The 8,510-nt window shown below is 42.9% G+C and overlaps 1 long non-coding RNA gene across 3 annotated transcripts in view; it reads left to right on the top strand.

Moving 5' to 3' along the window:
• The window catches only part of LOC104915320, a 15,067-nt gene extending 8,774 nt beyond the window's left edge, over positions 1 to 6,293 (top strand). For all 3 annotated transcript variants that reach the window (XR_002110105.1, XR_796327.2, XR_796326.3), the window contains 3 exons: positions 1,107 to 1,453; positions 2,007 to 2,069; positions 2,893 to 6,293. This is a non-coding gene — a long non-coding RNA (uncharacterized LOC104915320). The remainder of the gene's footprint in view (positions 1 to 1,106; positions 1,454 to 2,006; positions 2,070 to 2,892) is intronic.
• Positions 6,294 to 8,510: the final 2,217 nt, after the last annotated feature.

Genomic DNA, 8,510 nt, shown 5'->3' on the forward strand with positions numbered 1-8,510 from the left:
TAATAAACAAAACAAAGGGGCAACAAAAAAGCTGTTCTCTCTTTTAAGAAGAAATGAAGTTAACAGACCTGTAATTAATTCTTTTATCTAAAAGTAACACAATTGCCTGACTTCCACACAGGATTGTAGGGGCTGAAGCATGGGCCAAATGCCAGGTTAGTGAGAGACCCTCACTTGAATGCTGAGCATCAAGAAGAATGGGCCACTGCCCAAAGAAGGACTCAGAGCATGGATAGGAGGTGTTCCCTCACTGCACTGTGGGAAAAGCATCGGAATCTCACAAGTTTTGCAGCTTTTCCTACCACAGCTGTTAAGGACAGACAAGGGACCAGTATCACCTTCAAAAGGGTACAAGATGCTCCCTCGGCAGTTAAAGGAAACCAGCAAATGCAGATCCAAAGTACAGTTATGCCATGGGTCTTACATTTTCCAAAGTGACTGACTCCTTCAGGCAACATCAAGGACTCACCCGATAATACAAGCAGCACTCTTTGTCTGAATTCTCATCTTAAAGCACATGACTTCCTTTTTTTAATTAAATTGCTAACTTAATAACAGTCCTGCCTCTTAGAGCGCCAGTTTAATGCCTGTAGATAAAATATGACGCAGTTATTATTAAAGAGCAGGTAGCAGCACACCCCATCATTTCTCTGAGTGAAGTGTGGGCCAATCCATCACAGCATAAAACATTGTGTTCCAGCTGGTGCAAGGGAGTAGCAGATGGGAATAGGGAGTGCATTTCCAAACACAGAGCTAGTCTGCAGTGGTGCAATTTATCCAGGACATAAAATTAGTTCAGGAAAAGCAGAGAGGCCTGAATAAATGAAAGGAATTTTGTCTAAGTAGGCCCTGTCTGCATGCAGAAATCTTGTTGGTATAACTCTAGCAAAATTGTACAGATCTGGGTGTGAAGCCCTGTCCAGATACTTTCATTTGGTTTCAGGGTGACTAAATTACCAATGTCATCCATACTCAGCCAAAGAACCTTTTACATAAGCTTAACCATTGCAACATATTCCTGTACCTGTCATTGTCACGGCTTTACTCTCTAGTAAGATAACATAGGACCGCTGTTTCTTCTGACCAAATTCCATCTTGTTTTTCAGATTCACGCATCCTCTGAGCCTCCCTGAGTCTGCTGAGACCATAGAGAAATGCATTTAATTCAGTGAATTCAGTGAGGTCCTTACTGCATCATGAAGATACAAATCTAAGGTGTGCTCAGAACACAACAAAACATTCTTAACAGGTACCTTTAAAGTAAAGAGACAGAAGAGGTATCTGAAATGCCCCAAAAGTGATATCTGTTCACCTGACACAAACCAGGATCCAGTCTGTGAAATCCCAACTCCACCATCCATGGAGGTGAAGGAATAAAAACAAGAGCTGAATCCTCATTTGAAAATATTGCAGTTCACTCATTTCACTTCAGTTTTCCTGATGTATTTTCCAGGTATGTATGTATGTGTTTCTGATTTTATATCTATTACGTAACTTTCATGAATTACTTGGTTCCATCAGGACTGCTGTAGCCCAGCTAGTTCTGTGGATGTTGTATCTCAATGGGATCCAAGAATACAGTAAATGATATGCAGCAGCATGCAAGGACTCAGAATACCTGAGATAAAAAAGCAAAGAAATTTCAGTTTATCATTTTGTCTTTTCAGCGGGTAAGGCTGCCACATCTACAGGCCATAATCCTCTTTGTCTGAAGCCAAATAACACAGAGAATCAAAATGCCTTTGCAAGCTTTGAAATGAAAGAGTAAGAAGTCTAGAGAAGATAATTCCATTACAGTTTTTATAGCTGGGCACATCCAGTATAGTCAATGAAGGAGACAGACAGTAATCTCAACCGTAATTGCTTTTGAAAAGATTCGTTTATCTATTTTTCTTAGTTGCATATCCAGGCAACAGATATGCAACTCAAAAAATCAGAATTCTGCTGTATTTCTTAACCTTCCCCCCCAACAATTGCTTCACACATACTGTTATGTTCTCTTACAGTTCTCATCTGGCCGTTTCTTCGTGCCCTAAAGAGTACTAGCTAGATGACAGTTTTCCAGAAGGGTAAGAGCCCTACTTTTTGCTTTACTTTCCCTCCCACTATGGCCAAAACTGGAGCAGGAAAGCTGGGTATCAGAAACATGCTTTGCATCGGTGAGAGTGAAGAAGGGCTGTGTGAGCTGTGTGGTACTGCACCCAGCCAGTCTCTGTGCTTGATGGAGAGGCTTGATTGCAAGGGCTGCAAATCTAGGACAAGGGACAAGAGGGCACTGTCTTCTCCTGAGGCTGGTCTGTCAACCCTAGCAGATGAATTAAGATCAGTGTCACATAAATATTTCAGGGCTTCTCTGTTTTGGGTGTTGAGGTGATCAGTGCTGTCATTGGTTGACTATTAAAGTTATATCTGAACTAGGAGAAGTTATTAAACAGTCCTAAGAAAAGTTAACAGCAATTGAAATATCTCCTGCAGAGAATTTACTAAAGCAACACAACAGAAGTCGAATAATGCCTCCCTCAGATTGTCTCTAGCTGGCTTCAAGTGGCCAAGTTCACTTAACACTAACCAACAAGGAATTAATCTCATCAGTTTTATCTCTGCAGCCTCCTGCATGTAGAATTATTTATACTCATCAGAACAAACTCTTAAGAAAAGAGTGGCTAACGACCCAATGAATCAGAGGAGCTGTCTGAAGCCCATGCCACCCATATCACTGGAACTGAGTTTTCAGATATGCTCATTACACCAGGCAGGGACCCCAGGATGCTGACATGCTGTAGGGAAAGTCCACTCAGCTTGTGGTAGAGGGCATTTAGATCTCTTGTGACTCAGAGATGGTGGAAACACATAGATCTTGTCACTGATTCTCTTCTCTCCCCTTAACTACAGCTTCCCCCCATTCCCAAGCCGAGCAGATTTCAAATGCTGGAAGTATCCTGGTTCTGAAGCCTGTGTCCTGAAGGAAGCGAAGAAAGACAGTCTACCTTACAGACATGATCTCAAACAGTGAGATCTGTGAAAAACAGATGGGTCTTGCTTCAGTTGGGGAAAAAATAGCAGTGCTGTTTATAACAATGGCTTTATTTTTCTCCATTGGAGAGATTTGAAATGCAGAATAGTCAGCATTCCACAGTTTCTGCCCACAAGCAAGTATGAGATGACTCCAAGATGCTTTGCTTCCTTGTAATCCAGAAGCTTTCTAATGAGAAGCCAAATTTCTGAAAACTGGAGATGCTGCAGCACACACAACCCTTGGAGAGGAACCTTGTAAAGCCAAGTGGAAGTGGAATTAAATCAGGCTGCGCTGGAAACTGATATGAACCTATAGCAATGAACAGAGTGTCTGTTTCAAATAAATAGTTAAAACTTAAAAATACTAAATTTTCCAGGAGATGATCCCATAACCAACGCTAGAAGGTGTTTTTCAGCCTCTGATTAAACTATGTGTCTTTACAGGCATTTGGATACACTACAATCATTTAAAAAATTCTTCTCATTATAAAGCATGTGCAGAAATATTTGCTGAGGCATGTTTCTGCAGCTTTTTTGATGCATCAGTTTTCTACTGTAAGTAAAAATGTAGCCTGCATTCAGTGATTAGCTGTCAGGGAGGAGAGAGAAGGGAAGGAGCTGCACAAGTGCATTTCAGCCGACTTCTACCACTAAGGACCTAAGAACAGTAATCCAAACCAGATGTAGGGAAAAAATGAGAGACACATAAATATGGTCATTCTAATGCCTGTTTGATTTCCCACACTCATAAGCACTTTACTGATGAAAATTCCAGTGTGTTCATGAGGCAAAGATCTGTGTTCATATTCATTTCTGCCCCATTCCTTGCTACGTTTGCACATAAATGTCTGTTCCTTTCTCTTCTCTGGGAGCTTTGTGGAGGGCTTGTCCTTTCCTTTCACACTGTTTCTTTTCCCATTTTCTCCTTCTTAATGATCTTCTTTTAGTTTCTTCTGTGCATTCGTGTACATTGCTTGTGCTCAGCTACTTGGTCAGGGGTGCATTGCAGCAGTGTTTCAGCCCACACTTGGAGTGCCCCCCTAACATCGTTCATCTGATTATCCACCCCTCCTCACTGTCATTTGCTTCACCTAAAGAATAGCATAAAATCAACTGAATCCCCCTAAGCTGATTCTCCCCTAAGAAATATGCACTCCAGCTGCTAGTGAGCAGTCAATGTTTGGGATATAACCAAAGTTTATCCAAGGTGTAAATGGCTGAAGCACACACAGTGTGGTCTTCACCACATTTTGCTCTGTGAAACCAACCCAGAGCACTTCATCAAGCACTAACAGGACACAGCAAACACCAGGTGTGCCCATACTCTTAAGGCCACTCTGTGCCCTATGAAAACATCTGCCGGCTCATACCCATGCTTTGTCAGTGAGCCGTTCTTTCCTGCTTCTTCCTCAAAATATCCCCTTTGCAGAGAGAGCAGCTCATCCACAATCTCCCCTGCTTGCAGCTGCCTGCTGAGGACAGGAGGTGTCTGTGAGCTGCCAGGAAGGGGATGGCACGGGGACCCCAGCATCCCTGGCCCTTTCACAGTTTGAATAATTGTTCCTTCATGGCACAGCAGCGAAACACTGGTTTGTGTTTCAGCGAAGCACAGCTCTGCTGTTTTGGTCTGAAAGAAGAAATGTTTTCAGTCTCCGCACAGTCTGGCTCTTTGCATTTCAGACAAACAGACTCGTGAAGATTACTTAATTCTTCTTCACTCAGACTGTTGCAAAGCACTGAGAAGGCTCCCCCTGCCCACAGGGGGACCTCTCAGCCCCCACTGCTCTTCGTCTCTGTGATATCTCATGCTTCTAAGACTCAGTCACCTTCTACATCCTACTTCACTCCTGTCTTTGCCAGGAGCAAATGCTGGTGCAGGAGGCTCTGAGACCACCACCATCTCCTGCAGGGACAGGTACTGACTGCCCCGGTGGCTGTCCAGAATCAGCAATGAGCTCTGCTTCAAAACTGTTGCTGTCAGGTTTCTATGATTTTAGCCTGTGGCTTCTGCAACACACTGGTAGCTCTTGGCAGCCTGAGGCAAGCCTCAGCATTGTTGCAGCACACAAATATTATCATCTAGGAAAAGAGCCATTCTTCTGGCCTCTGTCCCAATGCACTTGTTTTGTAATATGTGTCATGACTAAGCATCAGAAATTAGCAAAACAGTGGGAACAAAAACCAAAAGTTTTGAGCCAAATGAAAGGCACTTCTGGTATTCGGTTTGTGAATTTGCACTCTCAAATTAAATGACCAGTGGAGAGGGCAGAATAAAACCGAAGTGTGGGAGCTTGTAATGCAGACTCCACCAACACAGGCATCCGTTCCAAGCTCTGCGTGGTTTTTTATGTGCGCACACTCTAAATTACAAAATCCAAGAACAAAACCTAACAAGAAGATGTATTTTGACACTGATGTTAAAGTGAGTCATGTAGAGTTATCCATATTTTCTGCATTAAGCACATTAAGACACTGACATTTCTTTGAGAATAACTAAATAGATGACAATGCCATCACATCCAGAAGACCGAACAAGCATTTCTATTCACAGATGGCAGAGTGGGAGGTTTTTTCAAAGATGGACAAAGAAATATGCAGAAATACGAATAGATGGGAAAGAAAATAGGGCAATTTGTTTGAAAACAGTCACTCAGAAACATAATGGTGTTGAATGGGCATTTTTTTTTCCTTTAACGCATTATCAGAAAGGTGATAAGAATATGTTATTATATTCTTATCATCTTATTAGTAGATTAAATTCTATTTGTATGTTTCATATTTATGTGAAAACTTTACCTGAAGCGCAGATAGTTGCAATTACAACTCCATATTCCACTGTCCCATGGGCAGTGACTATCATGAATATCATTCAGAAACATATCAGCCCTTTTGTCAGCAAGAGAGAAGGTGAGGGTGATGAAAGGCTGTGAGATCCAGCTCATCTTGCACAGAGCCATCATGGTGCAATATGGGCTGTAAAGCTCCTCGTGCCCAGGGGCTTTGGTTGACGTCAGCCTTCAGATCTGTGTGTCCATCAGGGCTTGGGGAGAGGAAACAGATTTGCACCTCCCTAGTAATAGGAGTGTTATCCAGCTGTGATTATGTAGTACATATTTCACTGGACTTTGAACCTGTAATCCACAGCTTTGTAGAGGCACCTGTAATGTAATTGCAAGCTGGTACATCTGATTTCAAAGATCACTGATAATTTTGCTGTTCTACTGATTTCTTTCTAGCGTGATCATTAATTAATAAACTTCTTAATCAGTTTGCATCAAGCTTGCATCAGTTTGCATCTTGAGTCTCCAGCCTGCTGGGAAAGTGTCGAATCTTAGCAGTAACTGTGTTAACAGCAGACTGAACCCAACATATTCTTCACCTTGCCAGTGTCCAATTGCCTGCCAAAACACAGTATGAAGTTAATCACTCATTACTTATTGCGCAGGTCCTTGATAATCTGCACAGCTGCCCTTGGCTAGTAAAGAAATCTGAAGGCCAGAGTGTCCTTCCTCCAGAATCCAGGTTATCAGAAATTATTTCCAAATACTGCTGTCATAGCAGACCTCAATGCAATGTGGGATTAACCTTGGGCAAATAGGCAGCTGGAAAACAGACACAAGTCTCAGTAAGGACAAACTCTCCCATACATCCTCCTACAAATGAATGAGGAAGGTTCATTGCACTACTGGCAGTACTGAACATTTGGCAGAAACAAATGAATTGCTATTTATATAGTCAGCAGTACCAAATTTCAGTATTCCCTGACCTGTAATTTCTTATGTTGCTGCTTATACTAAAAATCAAGTTTGGCAAATGTTAATCATGTTTAATTGAAGTTGGAAAAGACTACTCTCAGTACAATGAGACAGTTTTCTAAATGGAAGAGAAACTGGCACTGAATTCCAAATTTCATAAGGGAGCTTTTGGCTCTTCCATGGTCTCAAACATTTTGGCTTATTATTGGATACATGAAATCAAGCTTCGGACATTTGCCTTTAACATACCAAGGCATCAAGCTTTACTTTAAACTTATTAAAAAACCTTTCATGACTTTATCTCATTGTCAACAGCTTACATTTATCTACCCTTGCTTACATGTTTACATTCCTCTCTCATAAACATCTTTCTTCTTTTTGCTGCAAATAGCTGTTTCTACATGAAGTACAGATTACCCCACATATTTCAATTAAGGGGTGTGCTGCCATTAATTGTAACATGTGTTAGACCCAAAGGATACTGTGCCTCTGATACCTCTTCTTCTTTTTGGTTCATATATTTGAGTTCCAGCAGTTCCATTGGTGAATTCAGGGCCACCTTCAAATTTCCACACATCCATGTTCCCAGAGTAGCTTGTTTAGCCCCATATTTACCAGCAATGTTGGAGACACTCAAAACTGGTATACTATGAACAGCTTTGATGGAAATTTTTCTGGTTTGAGCAGAGGGCTGAAACCACCAGCCTCCAATTGCTGCCCACATCAGTCATTCCAGTTGACTGTTGCCTTTCTGCAGGACCATAGCACCACACAACAATTTGGAGCAGCAGGGACATCAAGAAACCTCCAATCCAGCCCATTCACATCCACAGCAGGTTCAAATGTGGGTCAGGGCTTTATCCTACGAGGGCTGTGTATGGGGCTGCTGAATCATGGCCTGAACCTCTGATTAATCACCTGAGGCGAGCAATGAGTCAGCCACGGGAGCACAGGTGAAGGCAATTCACCTGTGCTGCAGGAAGGAGTAGAGCCTGGCCCCATCTCACCTCTCCTAGACCCATTTAAGAGCTGACTGCCAGTGGGGAAGGATCTCTCTGGAGATCTGCTCCACTGGAGTCTATTTTGTGAGCCCAGGATAGGATGAGTGACTTTCTTTCCTTAAGCCAATATAACAACTACATCAGCCAAACTCCTGGATATACCATACCATCTGTATATCCATTGATTATACAGGCTGGAAACCCTACAAGGAGGGAGATAACATCACCTCCCATGGGCCCTACTCTCCAGATGGGGAAAGCTTTCCCTTCACTGCAGCCTCTATCCCTGCTCAGCTTGTTGCACAAGGCCCAGGGCCTGCTTCCAGAGCTGCCACAGTCCCACTGGCACTGCTGCTGGGACTCTGCCTGCTCAGGACTGCACAATGGTCCTGCCCAGTGGCATGGGGATCCCTGTGCTTTCCTCCCACCAGCCCAGGTCACTCTGGTCTCCTCTAGTTTGTAGTCACCTCAAATTTGACAAGGTGCAGTAAATCATCTCTCTGGGCAAAGCATGGGGATGTTGAAAAGGATAGGCCCCTGGTGTTCCATAGGATCAGACAGCTGCTCTAGGAGGACACATACCATGATATCCCCAGACACCTGAGCAAAACTGAGCAACCTACAACTGACCCAGAAAAAATTGTCACTTTTCCAGCCGTCAGAGACCTTCCTTCACCTCCTCTACAAAGTATGTGAACACCTAGAAGGTGGGAACAGTTGTTGCTGAATTTCCTTCCAA

The sequence above is a fragment of the Meleagris gallopavo genome, chromosome Z (genome assembly GCF_000146605.3).
Source record: "Meleagris gallopavo isolate NT-WF06-2002-E0010 breed Aviagen turkey brand Nicholas breeding stock chromosome Z, Turkey_5.1, whole genome shotgun sequence".
Classification (NCBI taxonomy): Eukaryota; Metazoa; Chordata; class Aves; order Galliformes; family Phasianidae; genus Meleagris; species Meleagris gallopavo.